This window comes from Ammospiza nelsoni, chromosome W (assembly GCF_027579445.1).
Source record: "Ammospiza nelsoni isolate bAmmNel1 chromosome W, bAmmNel1.pri, whole genome shotgun sequence".
Classification (NCBI taxonomy): domain Eukaryota; kingdom Metazoa; phylum Chordata; class Aves; order Passeriformes; family Passerellidae; genus Ammospiza; species Ammospiza nelsoni.
The window spans coordinates 20,836,186-20,857,653 of NC_080668.1; the positions used below are offsets into that span (position 1 = coordinate 20,836,186).

General features: G+C 45.3%; 1 pseudogene; it reads left to right on the top strand.

Moving 5' to 3' along the window:
• The first annotated feature begins 962 nt into the window (after positions 1–962).
• LOC132086108 (protein arginine N-methyltransferase 5-like) lies at positions 963–16,453 on the top strand (annotated as a pseudogene).
• The last annotated feature ends 5,015 nt before the right edge of the window (positions 16,454–21,468 follow it).

The window sequence follows — 21,468 nt, forward strand, 5'->3', positions numbered from 1 at the left end:
TTGTTGTCATGACCTCATGGGCCCGCAAGCCCTCAGCCTGTAGCTGGGGGGTGATCATAGTGGGGTCTGTGCCCATTAGCCTCTGTATGCTGGAGCCGTGCAGTGGGTGGTCTGCCCCTGTTATCGAGGCTAGCTGTTTGAGGCAATTATCCTCCCATTCTTGTTTAAAAACGATCATCCCCGCACCATCAAATATCATTCTACACGTCTGCTTAATATCAAAGGGAAGCATATCGTCCCCACCGAAAAGGCCGTCAATAAGTGTGCTAACCATGGCAGAATTAATTCCCTTATCCGCGATCGCTTTAATAATTGCCTGCACATCTTTCGGATTGACCGGTGAATAAATCCTTTGGTTTCCGCCTGCACCCCCCACACGAACCGGGAACACCAGAGTGGTGGACGGAGCCCATTCCGCACAAGCCATTTTTATTTTCCGCCAGTTTGTAAGCGGGGTTCGGTTTTTCTCTGGTAACTCCTTCACCCATGCAGGAGTGCTGTGGCTAGTAACTTTACACGCCACTGCTCTCTCTCTGTTAAAGCTAGAATCTGAGCCGGAATCCTCCGACCCTGTCTCGGGCTCCGAGCTCGAATCCGAGTCCGAGCCGGAAGTCGAGTAAAGAAACGCTTCCGGGCTGCTCTGCCTTTTGCTCGGGCTCCGACCCCGCCCCTTCTTGCGGGGGTCGGGCCGTTCCCTCCCCCTGGGGTCCCCCCGCCTCCTGCTGGGGGAGGTCCTTGCCCTACAAGGACTTAATTTGAATAAAGCGCTCTGATTGGTCTTACGCGCCTCCGCGGGGGCCGCCCCGTCTCCCCGCTCGCCCGTGCATGCTTTGTTCCGCGGGCTGACTGCGTTTCCGCCCCCCTTCTCCTCCTTTCCGCCCTGACCATGCGGTCCGGCGCCATTTTCAAACGCATATGGTGGGGGGGCGTTTCTATCGGTTCCTATGGGGTCCGACATTCTGGCCGCGTTCCGCGCCTCCTCCGCAAGCCCCTGCCAGAACGCCCGCGTGTGCTCCCCCCCCTCCGATGGTGAGTCCGCTCTCTGAGGGGGATCTGGCGTTCGCGCCTCCGCGTGCCTGTCCGGATCAGGCACCTCCGCGGTTTGTGTCGCTGCGCCCACCCCCAACTGCGGCACGGCTAATAAACAAGTTCGAGCGGCTTTCCAGGTCTCTTGCTCTTGTCGAGCTTTTTGCAGAGCCTGAACAACTCTGCCCCACGATTTTAAGGCTTTCCCTGAGCCCAAGGACATAGTGTCCTCCGCCAGGGCTTTTGTACAACTATCCCACACGTCCGAATGTAGGACGTCCACGGGGCTTTCAATAGCCCCAAGCTTAATCAATCTCGACAATGCGAGAGTTAAGTCCCTAAGTTTACATTCTATACCCCATTGCGCATGCATCTCTGTTACGACCTTCGCTATGGCTTCCATCGTCCAAGCTGGTCCGGGAGCGTCCTCCCCGCTGCGGTCAGACCTGCTGCCGCAGCCGCCGTCCTCGTTCCAGGAGTGTCCCCGTTCGCCGGGCGCAAGCCGCTGTCCCGGGTTCCGGCACCAGAATGTTGCCTTCTATTCCAAGGCAGGCGACCTGGTTCTGAGGTACAGCTCGACAGCCCTCTCTCTCTAGGGCCGTTCGGGCCAATGACACACGCAGACACCAATGTGGTGGACGGTCAAATGGCGTTTATTACTTCTTCTTCTGGGGTCTTATAGTCTTGGGGGTCTCTACGTCAAAAAGGGGTTTGTCTTTCTTACCTATAGTTAGTAGGGAATGGAAAAGTACTGGGTAAGGAGTGGAAAAGTGCTGGGTAAGGGATAGAGAGTTGCTGTGACAGCACTCTCCTTGTTAGTGGAGTTACATTCCTATTGTTAGTTTCTTATCTATGAGTACCAGGGGGTCTTATCTACGGGAAACCGAGGGTCCTGCCTTTCCGTCACATCCCGTCATCTTCCGCAGCGCCTCTTCCCTAGCTACCACAGCATACATCCTACACATTGGAACATACGCTTTATACCATCTCCAAATATGTAAAAATTTACCTTTAAACTTTGATAGTATAGCATAAAATTATGAACTTAAATTGGTAATCTGTTATTATTAATTTGGTGCTTAAAGTTATTTCTGCTGTCACATAAAAAAAAACATTAATTTTTTTTCTGTAATGAGCAATTGATTTCAAAGTCATCATATGCCCATCAAAATACAAAGCTGTATTCACTGGATGGGTCTGTGAGCTAGGAGTAGTTAGGCTTGTACTTCCCTCTTGTTCTTCCAGAACCAATAAATCCTGTCAACAAAACCAGGATCTGTAGTCCACTCCTACTAGAGATTCTATAAGGATGATGGTTTGATTTGTGTTTAGAAGTTTTGATTTGAAATGGCCAATTCAATGGGTAAAGACAGTTTAAGTAGTATTACATTTCTATTATTATTATTACTACTGCTACTGTTATTATCATTTGCTACTGGAGGAAAAAAAACCAGTAGTATCTATACTTAATTACTTTTATTTCCAGAAAATTATAAAGAAAAAGAACCAAACCAAAAAAAGTAACTTCTGACCTTTTGTAGCTCAGGATGATAAATTTCTCTTGGGCTCTTCTCCAATTTATCAAGACTCATAGCACTGAAAGGCAAATGAAACAGTGCTTTATAGAAGGGCAAGTGCACATTTCAAGGCCGAAACACCAACTGATTGCAGTGACAGCAGGTACAAAATAAATCTTTCCAAGAACCTCTGTTAAATGGAATGTTCTGTGGAACTGCAATTTCTTTCCCAAAATACTAACTTCCAACATTTCCTAAATGTATTTTGTATTATAAATTAACAGAAATTAGTGACACTCTGTGCGGAGATCAGGTTTAAATTTATTTCCTTCTAAAGCAGATTGGAAAAGGCAGGAGAAAGGTAAGGTACTGTTCTCTATCAGATGGCAAGCTGCGCACACAATCCCAGTGTTGTACAGCTTCCTTCTTCACCTTTCCGATGCTGCCGCTCTCTCCAGCTCCCGGAGGCGAAGAAGCGCCTTCTTTGTGCCAAGACGATTGTACCAGTCACAGTGCTCTCCGCAGCGTGGCTTCCATGAAAGGCGCCCAGGAGCGGCGCTTAGCTCCAGAGAGCATCGTACTTTCGTCTTTAGCGTCTCTTCTCGTCTACAACTTAGCAAAAGCTTTTCCACTATGTCTGGCAAGGAGAAACTGTGCCGGCACATAAAATATTTCCCATCGTGCTCTAGAAGTTGCAGGGAGGTCTGCCGAGTGTTTTGCAAGAAGAGAAAAAAAGTTGTCCAAAACAGCTTCCAAACAAATGTTCATGGGATTGGAAAGGGGAGGAGAGTGGGGAATTTTTGAGGAATTACCGGATTTTTGGGGGGGGAATTATGAGGAAATTTTGCGGGATTTTTTTATGAACGTTGTGAATTTTATAAATTCTGGGTTTTGGGTTGAATTTGTTGGAATTTTTTGGGAATTTTTGGGGAATTTTTTGGGATTTTTTTGGGGAATTTTTTTAGGAATTTTTTTTTTTTTTTTTTGATTTTTGGGTGATATTTTGGGAGAATTTTGTGGAATTTTTTGGGAACTTTTGGGGATTTTTGGGGGGGATTTTTTTAGGAATTTTTTAGGTGTTTTTTTTTTTTGATTTTTGGGTGATATTTTGGGAGAATTTTGGGGAATTTTTTGGGGAATTTTTGGAGTTTTTCCCGGATTTTTGGGGGGAATTTTGAGGAAATTTTGCGGGGTGTTTAATGAACGTTGTGAATTTGATAAATTGTGGGTTTTGGGTGTAATTTTGGCGTTTTTGGGGGCCAGGCCCTGCAGCAGGAGTTGGATTTCGGCACTTACCTGGGCCTGGCCGATCACCTGGTGCTGCTCAGGGGCAGCCACAACCCCAACCTGGCCCAGGGGCTCAGCGCCCACCTGCACAGCAGCCACCACGCCACACAGGTAACTGGCCATACTGGTTTGGACTGGGAGGGTGAGGAAACGGGGAAAAAACAGGGAAAACCAGTGAAAAAACGGCAAAAATCGGTAAAAAAATGGGGAAAATCGGTGAAAAAATGGGGAAAATAGGGTGGGAAGTGGGGGGGAAAGGGTTAAAAATGGGGGAAATGGGAAATGGGGTCACTGGTTTGTACTGGTTTATACTGGTTTATACTGGGAGGGACTGGGAGGGGGAAAATGGGGAAAAATGGTGAAAATTGGGTGAAAAAATGGGGAAATATTGCAAAAAATGGGGAAAGTGTGGTGGGAAACGGGGAAAACAGGGTTAAAAATGGGGAAAATGGGAAATGGGGTAACTGATTTGGACTGGGAGGGACTGGGAGGGGGAAAATGGTGAAAATTGGGTGAAAATTGGGTGAAAAAATGGGGAAATATGGCAAAAAATGGGGAAAGTGTGGTGGGAAATAGGGTTAAAAATGGGGAAAATGGGAAATGGGAAATGGGGTTACTGGTTTGTACTGGGAGGGACTGGGAGGGACTGGGAGAAGGAAAAATGGGGGAAAAACGGGGGAAAATGGTGAAAATTGGGTGAAAATCGGTAGAAAAATGGGGAAAATAGGATTAAAAATGGGGGGGAAAGGGTTAAAAATGGGGGAAATGGGAAATGGCGTTACTGGGTTGGACTGGGAGGGACTGGGAGGGGGAAAATGCGGGGAAAATGGGAAAAAACAGTGAAAATTGGGTGAAAATTTGTGAAAAAATGGGAAAATATGGCAAAAAATGGGGAAAGTGTGGTGGGAAATGGGGAAAACAGGGTTAAAAATGGGGGAAATGGGAAATGGGGTCACTGGTTTGGACTGGTTTGTACTGGGAGGGTAAGAAAATGGGGAAAAAACGGGGAAAAACAGTGAAAAAAACGGCGAAAATGGGTGAAAAAATTAGGAAAATATGGTGGAAAATGGGAGGGAAAGGGTTAAAAATGGGGGAAATGGGAAATGGCGTTACTGGGTTGGACTGGGAGGGACTGGGAGGGGGAAAATGGGGAAAAAATGGGAAAAAATGGTGAAAATTGGGTGAAAATTTGTGAAAAAATGGGAAAATATGGCAAAAAATGGGGAAAGTGTGGCGGGAAATGGGGAAAACAGGGTTAAAAATGGGAAAAATTGGGGAAATGGGAAATGGGGTAACTGGTTTGGACTGGTTTGTACTGGGAGGGGGAAAATGGGGAAAAAACGGGGAAAATGGTGAAAATTGGGTAAAAATCAGTGGAAAATGGGGAAAATAGGATTAAAAATAGGGGGGAAAGGGTTAAAAATGGGGGAAATGGGAAATGGGGTTACTGGGTTGGACTGGTTTGTACTGGGAGGGACTGGGAGAGGGAAAATGGGGAAAAAATGGGAAAAAATGGTGAAAATTGGGTGAAAATTGGTGAAAAATGGGGAAAATAGGGTGGAAAATGGGGGGGAAAGGGTTAAAATGGGATTTGGGGTTACTGGGTGTGACTGGTTTGTACTGGGATGAACTGGGATGAACTGGGATGAACTGGGATGAACTGGGAGTGGATTTGGGGGCTTTAAAGTGGTGAAAAATGGGCAAAAAATGGGCAATAAAGGGTGAAAAAATGGGATTTTTGGTGGTTTTTTTTCTGCTTTTACTGGTTTGTACTGGTTTGTACTGGTTTATACTGGGATTGGGATGAACTGGGAGTGGATTTGGGACTCTAAAATGGAGAAAAATGGGCAAAAAATGGGCAATAAAGGTTGAAAAAATGGGATTTTTGGTGGTTTTTTTTCTGCTTTTACTGGTTTGTACTGGTTTGTACTGGTTTATACTGGGATTGGGATGAACTGGGAGTGGATTTGGGACTCTAAAATGGCGAAAAATGGGCAAAAAATGGGAAAAAATGGGATTTTTTGGGTTTCTTTTCCTGCTTTTACTGGTCCTTACTGGTTTGTACTGGTCCGTACTGGTTTGTACTGGTTTTTACTGGTCCGTACTGGTTTGTACTGGTTTGTACTGGGATTGGGATGAACTGGGAGTGAATTTGGGGCTCTAAAATGGGGAAAAATGGGCAAAAAATGGTAAAAAAATGGGATTTTTTTGTTTTTTTTTTTTTCTGCTTTTTCTGGTCCTTACTGGTTTGTACTGGTTTGTACTGGTCCATACTGGGATTGAGATGAACTGGGAGTGAATTTGGGGCTCTAAAATGGCAAAAAATAGGCAAAAAATGGTGAAAAAATGGGATTTTTTTTGGTTTTTTTTTTTTCTGCTTTTACTGGTCCTTACTGGTCCGCGCTGGTTTATACTGGTTTGTACTGGTCCGTACTGGTTTGTACTGGGATTGGGATGAACTGGGAGTGGATTTGGGGCTCTAAAATGGCGAAAAATGGGCAAAAAATGGTGAAAAAATGGGATTTTTGGTGGGGTTTTTTCTGCTTTTACTGGTCCTTACGGGTTTGTACTGGTTTATACTGGTTTGTACTGGTTTGTACTGGTTTATACTGGTTTATACTGGTTTGTACTGGTTTGTACTGGTTTAAACTGGTTTGTACTGGTTTAAACTGGTTTTTGTGGGCAGTTCTGGGTCCAGATCCCGCTTGTCCCGCCCGAGGACGGCCGCGATGACGTCATCGCCAACGAGGCCCCGCCCACCGGCGGCGACGAGGAGAACACGTGGGAGTGGTGAGGGGGAACGGGGCAAAAAACGGAGAATTCGGGCAAAAAACGAGGAAATTTTGGGGAAAAATGAGAAATTTTGGGGAAAACGGGAATTTGGGGCCGGGATTCGGGGGTTTGGGGGGAAAAAAAGTGGAAATTTGGGGGAAAAATGGGAGTTTTGGGGGGAAAAAAGTGGAAATCATGGAAAAATTTGAGGATTTTTGGGGAGAAAAAATGGGAAATTTTGGGGACAAAAAATGGGAAATTTGGGGGAAAAAATGGGAAATTTTGGGGAAAAAATTAGAAATTTTGGGCAAAACGGGAATTTGGGGCCGGGATTTGGGGATTTGGGGGGAAAGAAGTGGAAATTTGGGGGAAAAACGGGAGTTTTGGGGGGAAAAAACTGGAAATCGGGGAAAAATTTGGGGATTTTTGGGGAGAAAAAATGGGAAATTTTGGGGAAAAAATGGGAAATTTTGGGCAAAATGGGAATTCGGGGGAGGGATTTGGGGGTTTGGGGGGAAAAAAAGGGGAAATTTGGGGGGGAAATGGAAATTTTGGGGAAAAGTTGGGAGTTTTTGGGGAGAGGAAAAGGAAAATTTGGAGAAAATTTGGGAATGTAGAGGGAAAAAACCAAAAGGGCGTTTTGGAAAAAAACTTGGGATTTTGGGGATAAAAATGGGGATTTTGAATAAAAATGGGGATTTGGGGGGAAAAAAGGGAATCTGGGGGGGAAATCAGGGGATTTTGGGGTGAATTTGGGGTGAATTTTGGGGTGAATTTGGGCTGTTTTGGGGTGAATTTTGAGGTGAATTTCAGGTGGATTTTGGGGTGAATTTTGGGGTGTATTTTGGCTGTTTTGGGGTGAATTTTGGGGTGAATTCTGGATTTTTTGGATGGATTTTGGGGTGAATTTTGGCTGTTTTGGGGTTAATTTTGGGGTGAATTTGGGGCATTTTGGGGTGAATTTTGGGGTGAATTTTGGGGTGAATTTGGGGTGAATTGGGGCTGTTTTGGGCCGTTCCCCAGAGGTGGCACAACTTCCGCACCCTGCTCGACTACAACAAACGGGTGGCGCTGGGAAAGGGGCGGGGCTTGGCAAAAAGGGGCGGGGGCTTGGCCCAGATGGGCGGGGCTTAGCACGCACTACAACAAATGGGTGGCGCTGGGTAAGGGGCGGGGCTAACAGGGAAATGGGCGAGGCCTACAGGAGTGGGGTGGGGCTTAAACCAGAATGGGTGTGGCTTCACCTAGGGGGGTTGTACTGGTCCATACTGGTTTGTACTGGTTTGTACCAATTTGTACTGGTTTGTACTGGTTTGTACTGGTTTATACTGGGATTGGGATGAACTGGGAGTGGATTTGGGGCTCTAAAATGGCTAAAAATGGGTGTAAAATGGGATTTTTTGGGGGTTTTTTTCTCCTTTTTTTGTTTCGTACTGGCCCATACTGGTTTGTACTGGTCCATACTGGGATTGGGATGAACTGGGAGCGGATTTGGGGCTTTAAAATGGTGAAAAATGGGCGAAAAATTGGTGGGGAAATGAGATTTTTTTCGGGGTTTTTTTTATCGTTATTGGTCCATACTGGTCTGTACTGGTCTGTACTGGTTTCCAGCGCTGGAGATCGGGCCGGACCTGCCGTCCCCCGAGGCCCTGGCGCGCTGGCTGGGCGAACCTGTGCGCGCGGGCCTTCCTCCCCACCCGCCTCTTCCTCACCAACAAGAAAGGGTTCCCAGTGCTGGGCCGGGGCCACCAGCGCCTGCTGGGACAGCTGCTCAAAGTACTGGTTTGTACTGGTTTGGACTGGTTTGTACTGGGAGGGACCGGGAGGGCGGGAAATGGGGGGAAAAGGGCGAAGAAACGGCGAAAAATGGTGAAAAAACGGGGAGAAACGGTGAGGAAATGACCCAGAAAAATGGGACGTGAAGGGTTAAAAATGGGGGAAATGTGGGGAAAAAATGGGGGAAAAATGGCAAAGAAATGAGCGAAAAAATGGGGGGAAAAATGACCAAAAAAAAGGGGGGAAAAATGACCCAAAAAAAGGGGAAAAAACGGTGAAAAAATGACCACAAAATGGGGGGGGGGGGGGAAATGACCAAAAAAATGGGGAAAAAAACGGTGAAAAATGACCAAAAAATGGGGGGGGGGGGAAAAAATGACCAAAAAAATGGGGAAAAAACGGTGAAAAAATGACCAAAAAATGGGGGGGGGAAAAATGACCAAAAAAATGGGGAAAAAACGGTGAAAAAATGACCAAAAAATGGGGGGGGGGGGGGAATGGGAAAAATGGGGGGAAATAGGGAAAAAATGACCAAAAATGGGGGGGAAATGGTAAAAAAAAAGACCAAAAACGGGGGAAAAAAGGTGAAAGAAATGACCAAAAAATGGGGGGGGGGGGGAAATGGTGAAAAAAATGCCCAAAAATGGGGGGAAAATGGTGAAAAATATGACCAAAACCGGGGAAAAAATGGTGAAAAAAATGACCAAAACCGGGGAAAAAATGGTGAAAAGAATGACCAGAAAATGGGGGGAAAATGGTGAAAAAGTGACCAAAAAATGGGGAAAAATGGAGAAAAAACTGTGAAAATATTATGAAAAAATGACCAAAAGTGGGGAAAAAATGGTGAGAAAATGACTGGAAAATGGTGAAAAAAATGGGATTTTTTTGGGATTTTTTCGGGGGTTTTTTTGGGATATTTTGCTCCATACTGGTTTGTACTGGTTTGTACTGGTTTATACTGGTTTTATACTGGTTTGTACTGCGATTGGGATGAACTGGGAGCGGATTTTGGGCTTTAAAATGGCTAAAAATTGCCAAAAATGGGATTTTGGGGGGACTTTTTGGGGTTTTTTCTCTTTTTTGTAACCATACTGGTTTATACTGGTTTATACTGGGATTGGGATGAGCTGGGAGCGGATTTGGGGCTCTAAAATGGCGAAAAATGGGCAAAAAATGGTGAAGAAATGGGATTTTTTCGGGGTTTTTTCTGGGTTTTTTGGTGTTTTTTTCTGTTTTTTGTAAGCATATAGTCTGTACTGGTTTGTACTGGTCTATATTGGTTTATACTGGGATTGGGATGAGCTGGGAGCGGATTTGGGGCTTTAAAATGGCAAAAAATGGGCAAAAAATGGTGAAAAACTGGGATTTTTTGGGGATTTTTTCGGGGTTTTTTCTGCTTTTTGTAAGCATATTGGTCCGTACTGGTTTGTACTGGTTTGTACTGGGATTGGGATGAGCTGGGAGTGGATTTGGGGCTTTAAAGTGGCAAAAAATGGGCAAAAAATGGTGAAAAACTGGGATTTTTGGGGGATTTTTTTCGGGGTTTTTTCTGTTGTTTGTGCCCATACTGGTTTGTACTGGTCTGTACTGGTCTGTACTGGTCTGTACTGATTTGTGCTGGTTTCCCCCGCAGCTGGACGTGCAGATCGTGGTGCAGGGCAGCCTCCGGCACGGCGGGCGCCCCCCTGGCCGCGTACCTGCACTACCTGGAGCACCTGGGCCAGCACCAGCCGCCGCCCTCGGCCTACGAGCTCTACGCCAGGGGCTGCGAGGATTACCTGCAGAGCCCGCTGCAGGTGAGACCAGTTCAAACCAGTTCAAACCAGTAACCCCCCAGTAACCCCCCAGTAACCCCCCAGTAACCCCCCAGTAACCAAAAACCCCAAACCGGTAACTCCCAGTACCCAGGATTACCTGCAGAGCCTGCTCCAGGTGAGACCAGTATGGACCAGTTCATCCCAGTTCATCCCAGTAACCCCCCAGTTCATCCCAGTAACCCCCCAGTAGCCAAAACCCCCAAACCAGTAACTCCCAGTACCCAGGATTACCTGCAGAGCCTGCTCCAGGTGAGACCAGTATGGACCAGTTCATCCCAGTTCATCCCAGTAACCCCCCAGTTCATCCCAGTAACCCCCCAGTAGCCAAAACCCCCAAACCAGTAACTCCCAGTACCCAGGATTACCTGCAGAGCCCGCTCCAGGTGAGACCAGTATGGACCAGTAACCTCCCAGTTCATCCCAGTGCAGCCCAGTCCATCCCAGTGCAGCCCAGTAACCCCCCAGTAACCAAAAACCCCAAACCAGTAACTCCCAGTAAGGGAAAACCCCGAACCAGTAACTCCCAGTCCATCCCAGTTCATCCCAATCCATCCCAGTTTGATCCCAGTCCATCCCAGTTCATCCCAGTCCATCCCAGTTCATCCCAGTTTGATCCCAGTTCATCCCAGTCCATCCCAGTAACCTCCCAGTTCAAACCAGTAACCCACTGGGACCCCCTGAGCCCAAACGAGTAACTCCCAGTAACCCCAAAACCCGTCCCAGTTCAAACCAGTAACTCCCAGTCCATCCCAGTTCCCTCCCAGTATATCCCAGTTTGATCCCAGTATAAACCAGTCCCTCCCAGTACAAACCAGTATAAACCAGTCCCCTCCCAGTACAAACCAGTATAAACCAGTCCTTCCCAGTATAAACCAGTATAAACCAGTCCCCTCCCAGTACAAACCAGTATAAACCAGTCCCTCCCAGTACAAACCAGTATAAACCAGTATAAACAAGTATAAACCAGTCCCTCCCAGTCCCTCCAGAACTTTGGAAGAATTTTGGGATTTTTTTGAGCAATTTTTGGGGAAAGTTTTTGGGAATTTTGGGGAAAATTTGGGAAATTCTTGTGTCAATTTTTGGGGAAATTTTGGGGGGAATTTTGGGGGGAATTTTGGGGGAAATTTGAGAAATTTTTGTGTCAATTTTTGGAGGAATTTTGGGGACAGTTTGGGAAATTTTGGTGTCGATTTTTGGGGGAATTTTGGGGAAATTTTGGGTGGAATTTTGGGTGAAATTTTGGGCGAATTTCTCCAATTTTGGGGGAGTTTTTGGGGTGAATTTTTGGGGATTTTTTGGTGAATTCTGGGTGACTTTTTGCCCATTTCTGGGGTGAATTTTGGGGTGAATTCCGCGGATTTTGGGTCTCGGCAGCCCCTGATGGACAACCTGGAGTCTCAGACCTACGAGGTCTTCGAGAAGGATCCAATCAAATACTGCCAATACCAGCAGGTACCGCCCCCTCATTTGCATCTCATCTGCATACCCCACCCCCTTCCTCCCCCCTTTGCTCCGCCCTCTTTCCTCCTCATTTGCATATTCATGCGGCTAATTTGCATGGGCGTCTCCCTTCTCATTCATCGCCTTGGATCCAACTCTGCCTTAATTTGCATAAATGAATCACTGATTTATGAAAAAAATTTTGCATAAATGAATCACTGATTTATGCAAATTAACCAATGCTGAATTAATCGGCGGCGCAATAATCGATATTGCGGTAAAATAAGAAATAGAATATTTATTATTATAATATTAATAAAATATTTTGTTATTTTTATTTTATATTTATATTTAATGCTTTTTTAAAATTTTTAAAATTTTTATTATTATAATTACTTGTATAAATTAGGGGGTAATTAGCATTATTTGATTGGTGTTGATTTGTGTTAATTAGCGATTAGTTATAGGTTTGAATACCTTAATTGCTGATTTGCATAATGTGTTTATTTTGCATGTATTTGTGAGTGATTTGCATAATTTAATTGGTGACTTGCATAATTTAGTCAGCTTTTTGTGTGGTTTTCTTTTAATTTGCATAATTTAACAGATGACTTGCATAATTACTGCTTTAATTTGCATAAACACCATTAAATGCAAGCACGTGGCAGTCCTTATTTCCATATTCATGACCTTATTTGCATATTAATTATTATAGTTACATACCGCAATGCGATTTGCTGTGGTATGATCCTAATTTACATTAAAGTCCCTGATTTGCCTAAAATGGTCCTAATTTGCATAGCCACGCCTCTTTTAGAGTCCTTTTAAGCTATATATATGCGTAATTTGCATAGAAGCTCCCCTAATTTGCATAATGCAGCTGCGATTTGCATAATGGAGCTCCTCATTTGCATAGATTCGGTTTTTTTATTGGCTGAATGAGGCTTTGGTGGGTGTGGCCGCTGCTCTCATTGGCATGGCCACGCCCACCGTCTGGGTTAGGGCTGGTGGGGGTGGTTTGGGTGATGCCGTGCCACTGATTTGCATAAATTGGTGTGTCTTTGCATAAATTTGCATAAATTTACATGATTTCAGGCCATCTTCAAGTGCCTGCAGGACCGAGTGCTCAAGGCGGAGGGCGAGACCAACGTGCAGTGAGTGCCCAAAATGCCCCAAATTTACCCCAAAATTCACCACAAAATCCCCCAAAATTGACCCCAAAATCCCCCAAATTCACCCCAAAATTCACCCTTACGTGCTCCAAAATTCACCCCAAAATGCCCCACAATTCACACAAAAATCCCCCAAATTCACCCCAAAATTCACCCTAAAATGCTCCATAATTCACCCCAAAATCCCTCAAATGCACCCCAAAATTCACCCTAAAATGCTCCAAAATTCACCCTAAAATGCTCCAAAACTCACCCCAAAATCCCCCAAATTCACACCAAAATTCACCCCAAAATCCCCCAAATTCACCCCAATATTTGCCCCGAAATCACCAAAATTCACCCCAAAATCCCTCAAATTCACCCCAAAATTCACCCCAAAATTCAACCTAAGGTGCCCCAAAATTCACCCCAAACCCCCAAATTCACCCCAAAATTCACCCCCAAATCCCTCAAATTCACCCCAAAATTCACCACAAAATTCACCCCAAAATCCCTCAAATTCACCCCAAAATGCACCCCAAAATTCACCCCAAAATTCACCCTAAAATCCATCCAAAAATCCACCCCAAAATCCCCCAAATTCACCCCAAAATCTGCCCCAGTGGTTCCCATTTTTGGGGTGAATTTTCCTATTTTTGGGGTGAATTTTCCCATTTTTGAGGTTTGGGTTTTGGGGGTGCTGGAGCCGATTTTGGGGTGAATTTTGGGTCATTTTTGGGTCATTTTTGGGTATTTTTGGGTTGGATTTTGGTCAATACCTGCGTTGGATTTTGGGGTGAATTTTGAAGGGTTTGGGTATTTTTCGGGGGGATTTTGTGGTGAATTTTGCCGATTTTGGGGTGGATTTTGGGGTGGATTATGAAGATTTCTGGGAAGTTTTGGGGTGGATTTTGGGTGGATTTTGGGGCGGATTTTGGGGGTGGATTTTGGGGTGGATTTTGATGAATTTTGGGGTTTTTTTGCTGGGAATTTTTGGGCTTTTTTTGCATCCCTGACCCGATTTTGGGGTGAATTTTGAAGATTTTTGGGGGGATTTTTGAGGCTTTGGGGTGAATTTTGGGGTGAATTTGGTGGTTTTGGGGTGAATTTTGATGGTTTTGGAAATTTTTGTGTGGATTTTGGGTGGATTTTGAAGATTTCTGGGTATTTTGGGGGGGATTTTGGGGTGAATTTTGTTGATTTTGGGGTGGATTTTGGGGTGGATTTTGATGAATTTTGGGGTTTTTTTGCTGGGATTTTTTTTCGGGTTTTTTGCGTCCCTGACCCGATTTTGGGGTGAATTTTGAAGATTTTTGGGTGGATTTTGGAGGCTTTTGGGTGAATTTTGGGGTGAATTTGGTGGTTTTGGGGTGAATTTTGATGGTTGTGGGTATTTTTGGGGGGGATTTTGGGGTGAATTTTGATGAATTTTGGGGTTTTTTTTGCTGGGATTTTTTTGGGGGGGTTTTTGCGTTCCTGACCCGATTTTGGGGTGAATTTTGCCAATTTTAGGATGAATTTGGGTTGAATTTCGGGGGATTTCTTGGGGTGAATTTTTGGGATTTGGTTGGTTTTTTTTTTTTGCTTGGATTTTTTGGGGGTTTTTGGTTGAATTTTGGGGTGAATTTTGGTGGTTTTGGGTATTTTTAGGGGGATTTTGGGGTGAATTTTGTTGATTTTGGGGTGGATTTTGGGTGGATTTTGAAGATTTTTGGGGTGGATTTTGGGGTGGATTTTGGGGTGAATTTTGACAATTTTGGGATCAATTTGGGTTGAATTTCGGGGGATTTCTTGGGGTGAATTTTTGGGATTTGGTTGGGGTTTTTTTTGCTTGGAATTTTTGGGGGTTTTTGGGTGAATTTTGGGGTGAATTTGCTGGTTTTGGGGTGAATTTTGATGGTTTTGGGTATTTTTGGGGGGGATTTTGGGGTGAATTTTGTTGATTTTGGGGTGGATTTTGGGGTGGATTTTGAAGATTTTTGGGAAATTTTGGGGTGGATTTTGGGGTGAATTTTGAAGATTTTTGGCTGTGGATTTTGGGGGGGATTTTGATGAATTTTGGGGGGTTTTTTGCTGGGATTTTTTTTTGGGGGGGTTTTTTGTGTTCCTGACCCGATTTTGGGGTGAATTTTGAGAATTTTGTGATCAATTTGGGTTTAATTTCGGGGGATTTCTTGGGGTGAATTTTTGGGATTTGGTTGGTTTTTTTTTTTTGCTTGGATTTTTTGGGGGTTTTTGGTTGAATTTTGGGGTGAATTTTGGTGGTTTTGGGGTGGATTTTGGGTGGATTTTGGGGTGGATTTTGGGGTGAATTTTGACAATTTTGGGATCAATTTGGGTTGAATTTCGGGGGATTTCTTGGGGTGAATTTTTGGGATTTGGTTGGGGTTTTTTTTGCTTGGAATTTTTGGGGGTTTTTGGGTGAATTTTGGGGTGAATTTGCTGGTTTTGGGGTGAATTTTGATGGTTTTGGGTATTTTTGGGGGGGATTTTGGGGTGAATTTTGTTGATTTTGGGGTGGATTTTGGGGTGGATTTTGAAGATTTTTGGGAAATTTTGGGGTGGATTTTGGGGTGAATTTTGAAGATTTTTGGCTGTGGATTTTGGGGGGGATTTTGATGAATTTTGGGGGGTTTTTTGCTGGGATTTTTTTTGGGGGGGTTTTTTGCGTTCCTGACCCGATTTTGGGGTGAATTTTGAGAATTTTGTGATCAATTTGGGTTTAATTTCGGGGGATTTCTTGGGGTGAATTTTTGGGATTTGGTTGTTTATTTTTTTGCTTGGATTTTTTGGGGGTTTTTGGTTGAATTTTGGGGTGAATTTTGTTGGTTTTGGGTATTTTTAGGGGGATTTTGGGGTGAATTTTGTTGATTTTGGGGTGGATTTTGGGTGGATTTTGAAGATTTTTGGGTATTTTTGGGGGGATTTTGGGGTGGATTTTTTGGGATTTGGGGTTTCTTTTCGCTGGGATTTTTTGGTTTTTTTTGCGTCCCTGACCCGATTTTGGGGTGAATTTTGAAGATTTTTGGGTGGATTTTTGAGGCTTTTGGGTGAATTTTGGGGTGGATTTGGTGGTTTTAGGGTGAATTTTGATGGTTTTGGGTATTTTGGGGGGATTTTGGGGTGAATTTTGGTGATTTTGGGGTGGATTTTGGTGTAGATTTTGAAGATTTTTGGGGTGGATTTTGGGCTGGATTTTGATGAATTTTGGGGTTTTTTTTGCTGGGATTTTTTCGGGTGTTTTTTTTGCGTCCCCGCCCCGCTTTTGGGGTGAATTTTGCCAATTTTGGGGTTTCTTTTTCCTGGGATTATTTCGGGGTGTTGTTTTTTGCTTCCCCGCCCCGCTTTTGGGGTGAATTTTCCCGATTTTGGGTGTTTTTGCCCCGTTCCCGCAGGGTGGTGATGGTGCTGGGCGCCGGGCGGGGCCCGCTGGTGTCGGCCGTGCTGAGGGCGGCGCGGCAGGCGGGGACCCGCGTGCGGCTCTACGCCGTCGAGAAGAACCCCAACGCCGTCGTCACGTGAGTATTGATCACCGATCAATAACCAATAACTGATCAATAATCAATAACTGATCGATAACCGATAACGGATCAATAACTGATCAGTACTGATCAATGCCCCGCGTGCGGCTCTATGCTGTGGAGAAGAACCCCAACGCCGTCATCACGCGAGTAGTGATCACCGATAACCGATCGGTAATCAATAACCGATAATTGATCAATAGTCAATAACTGATCGATAATCGATAACTGATCAATAACCGATCACTACTGATCAATACCACGGGTGACGTATTGATCACCGATAACCGATCGATAATCAATAACCGATAATCGATCAATAATCAATAACTGAGCGATAATCGATAACTGATCAATAACCGATCAGTACTGATCAATGCCCTGGGTGATGTATTGATCACCGATAACCGATCAATAATCAGTAACCGATAATCGATCAATAACCGCTGATCCTTGCCGTCAGAGATTATTAACGGTTGTTAATGACAATTAAGGAGCTAATGAGCGCTAATTAGCGCTAATGAGGCCGGAGAGGTGGTGGGGGGGGTTATTGATCACTGGCGTTTGATCGCTCCAATGTCAGAATTGATTATTGATTGATTGATTGATTGGCGGGTTATTGATTAATTAATTAATGCTAATTGAGGGCAGTGAGGGCTATCAATTAACTAATTAAGGCTAATGAGGGGTTTTAATGAAGCAATTAAGGCTCATTAGGAGTGGAGAAGGGTCACGGGGGTGGGATGGGGGTTATTGATCACCGATATTTTATTGATGCCTTATTAGAATTAGTTCAGATTGATTGGGGGTTATTAACGATTATTAATGAGCTAATGAATTTTAATCGAGGCTAAGGAGTGGTATTAATGAATTATTAATGCTAATTAGGAGGGGAAAATTGCCCTGGGGGGTTTGGGGAGGGTTATTGATCACCAATATTTTATTGATCCGTTATCGGAATTAACGATTGATTGATGAGAGACTTATTAAAGGCTAATAATGAACTAATTAATGTTAATAACTGTAATTCAGGCTATTAATGAACAAATTAACGCTAATTAAGAGTGGGGAAAGTGGCCTGGTTGGGGGGTTTGGGGAGGGTTATTGATCACCGATATCCCAATGATCCCCTATAGGAATTCCATGGGCATTGATTGGTGGGTCATTAACGATTAGTAACGAGCTAATTGCTGTTGATTGCCGCTAATTAGAATGTTGAACTGCCAGTGAGAGGAGTGGGGCTTTTTTATCAGTTGGCAAGCTGTGCACACAATCCCAGTGTTGTACAGCTTCCTTATTCACCTTTCTGATGCTGCCGCTCTCTCCGGCTCCCGGAGGCGAAGAAGCGGCTTCTTCGCGCAAAGACGATTGTACCGCTCACAGTGCTCTCCTTAGCGCGGCTTCTGCCGAAAGACGACAGTGAGCAGCGCTTAGCTCCGGGGAGGATCGTACCTTCGTCTTTAGTGTCTTTTGTAGTCTACATCCTAGCAGAAAGCTTTTCCACTATGTTTGGCTAGGGAAACCTGCGCCAGCGAAGAAAACACCTCCCATCATGTTCTAGACGGTGCACAGAGGTCTGCCAAGTGTTTGGCAAGAAGAAAAGAAAAGTTTTCCAAAAAAGCTTCCAATCCAATGTTCATGTGATTGGAAAAGTCAGGAGAGTGGTAAGGTACTGTTTTCTATCAGTTGGAAAGCTGCACACACAATCCCAGTGTTGTACAGCTTCCTTCTTCACCTTTCCGAAGCTGCCGCTCTCTCCGGCTCCCGGAGGCCAAGAAGCGGCTTCTTCGCGCAAAGACGATTGTGCCGCTCACAATGCTCTCCTTAGGCAGCTTCTGCCGTAAGACGCCCGGGAGCGGCGCTTAACTCCGGAGAGCATCGTACCTTCGTCTTTAGCGTCTTTTGTGGTCTACATTTAGCAGAAATATTTCCACTATGTTTGGCAAGGAAAAACAGTGCCAGCACAGAAAATACCTCCCATCGTGATCTAGATTTGCTCGGAGGTCTGCCGAGTGTTTAGCAAGAAGAAAAGAAAAGTTGTCTAAAACAGCTTCATATCGAATCTTCATGTGATTGGAAAAGAAAGAGAGTGCAAAGGTACTGTTTTCAATCTTTTGGCAAGTTGCGCACACAAACATAGTGCTGTACAGCTTCCTTCTTCTCCTTTCCGAAGCTGCCGCTCTCTCGGGCTCCCAGAGGCGAAGAAGCGGCTTCTTCGCGCAAAGACGATTGTGCCGCTCACAGTGCTCTATTTAGCGCGGCTTCAGACGAAAGACAGCCGGGAGCGGCTCTTAGCTCTGACAAACATCGTACCTTCGTCTTTAGCCTCTCTTCTGGTCTACATCTTAGCAGAAAGCTTTTCCACTATGTCTGGCTAGGAAAAACTGTGCCAGCACAGAAAACATCTCCCATCGTGTTCTAGTCGTTGCAGAGAGTTCTGCCAAGTGTTCGGCAGGAAGAAAAGAAAAGCTGTCCAAAACAGCCTCCAATCGAATGTTCATGTGATTGGAAAAGTCAGGAGTGTGCAAAGGTACTGTTTTCTATCAGTTCGCAAGCTGCGCACACAATCCCAGTGTTGTACAGATTCCTTCTTCACCTTTCCGAAGGTGCCGCTCTCTCCGGCTCCTGGAGGCGAAGAAGCGGCTTCTTCGCGCAAAGATGATTGTACCACTCACAGTGCTCTCCGTAGCGCGGCTTCAGCAGAAAGACGCTCGGGAGCGGCGCTTCGCTCCGGACAGCATCGTACCTTCCTCTATAGTGTCTCTTCTCGTCTACATCTTGGAAGAAAGCTTTTTCACTCTGTCTGGCTAGGAAAAACTGTGCCAGCACAGAAAACATCTCCCATCGTGTTCTAGACGTTGCACAGAGGTCTGCCTAGTCTTTGGCAGGAAGAAGAGAAAAGTTGTCCAAAACAGCTTCCAATCGAATGTTCATGTGATTGGAAACATCAGGAGATTGCAAAGGTACTGTTTTCTCTCTGTTGGCAAGTTGCGCACACCATACCAGTGACGTACAGCTTTCTTCTTCCCCTTGTCGAAGCTGCCGCTCTCTCCGGCTCGCAGAGGCGAAGAAGCAGCTTCTTCGCTCAAAGACGATTGTACCTGTCACAGTGCTCTCCTTAGCGTGGCTTCTGCCGAAAGATGCCCGGGAGCGGCTCTAAGCTCCGGAGAAGATCGTACCTTCGTCCTTAGCATATTTTGTGGTATACATCTTAGCAGAAAGCTTTTCCACTATGTCTGGCTAGGAAAACCTTCACCAGTACAGAAAACATCTCCCATCGTGTTCTAGACGTTGCACGGAGGTCTGCTAAGTGCATGGCATGAAGAAAGGAAAAGTTGTCCAAATCAGCTTCCAATCGAATGTTCATGTGTTTGTAAAAGTCAGGAGATTGAAAAGGTACTGTTTTCTATCAGTTGGCATGCTGCGCACACAATCCCAGTGTTGTACAGCTTCCTTCTTCACCCTTCCGAAGCTGCCGCTCTCTCCGGCTCCCGGAGCCGAAGAAGAGGCTTCTTCGCCCAAAGACCATTGTGCCGCTCACAGTGCTCTCCTTAGCGCGGCTTCTGCAGAGAGACGCCAGGGAGCGGCGCTTAACTCTGGAGAGCATCGTACCTTTGTCTTTAGCTTCTTTTGTTGTCTACATCTTAGCAAAATGCCTATCCATTCTGTCTGGCTAGGGAAAACTGTGCCAGCACAGAAAACATCTTCCATTGTGTTCTAGACGTTACACGGAGGTCTGCCAAGTGTTTGGCAGTAAGAAAAAAAAAGTTGTCCACAACAGCTTACAATGGAATGTTCATGTGATTGGAAAAGTCAGGAGAGTGCAAAGGTACTGTTTTCCATCAGTTCGCAAACTGCGCACACAATCCCAGTGTTGTACAGCTTCCTTCTTCACCTTTCCGAAGGTGCCGCTCTCTCCGGCTCCTGGAGGCGAAGAAGCGGCTTCTTCGCGCAAAGATGATTGTACCACTCACAGTGCTCTCCTTAGCGCGGTTCTGCAGAAAGACGCTCGGGAGCGGCGCTTAGCTCCGGACAGCATCGTACCTTCCTCTATAGTGTCTCTTCTCGTCTACATCTTGGAAGAAAGCTTTTTCACTCTGTCTGGCTAGGAAAAACTGTGCCAGCACAGAAAACATCTCCCATCATGTTCTAGACGTTGCACGGAGGTCTGCCAAGTGTTTGGCATGAAGAAAAGAAAAGTTGTCCAAAACAGCTTCCAATCGAATGTTCATGTGATTGGAAAAGTAAGAGAGTGCAATGGTACTGTTTTCCATCTGTTGGCAAGTTGCGCACACAATCCTAATGCTGTATAGCTTCCTTCTTCTCCTTTTGGAAGCTGCCGCTCTCTCCGGCTCGCAAAGGCGAAGAAGCGGCTTCTTCGCACAAAGATGATTGTGCTGCTCACAGTGCTCTCCGATGCGCAGCTTCTGCAGAAAGACGCCCGGGAGCAGCGCTTACCTCCGGACAGCATCGTACCTTCGTCTTTAGTGTCTTTTGTGGTCTACATCTTAGCTGAGAGCTTTTCCACTATGTCTGACTAGGAAAACCTCTGCCAGCTCAGAAAACATCACCCATCGTGATCTAGAAGTTGCAGAGAGTTCTGCCAAGTGTTGGGCTGGAAGAAAAGAAATCTGTCCAAAACAGCTTCCAATCGAATGTTCATGTGATTGGAAAAGTCAGGAAAGTTGCAAGGTACTGTTTTCTATCAGTTGGCAAGCTGCGCACACAATCCCAGGGTTGTACAGCTTCGTTCTTCCCCTTTCCGATGCTGCCGGTCTCTCCGGCTCCCGGAGACGAAGAAGCGACTTCTTCACGCAAAGACGACTTTGCCGGTCACAGTGCTCTCCTTAGCGCGGCTTCTGCCGAAAGACAACCGGGAGCGGCTCTTAAATGTGGAGAGCATCGTACCTTCGTCTTTAGCGTCTTTTGTAGTCTACATCTTAGGAGAAAGATTTTCCACTATGTCTTGCTAGGAAAAAATGTGCCAGCACAGAAAACATCTCCCATCGTGTTCTAGATATTGCATGCATGTCTGCCAAGTCTTTGGCAAGAAGAAAAGAAAAGTTGTCCAAAACAGCTTCCAATCGAATGTTCATGTGATTGGAAACGTCGGGAGATTGCAAAGGTACTGTTTTCTCTCTGTTGGCAAGTTGCGCACACC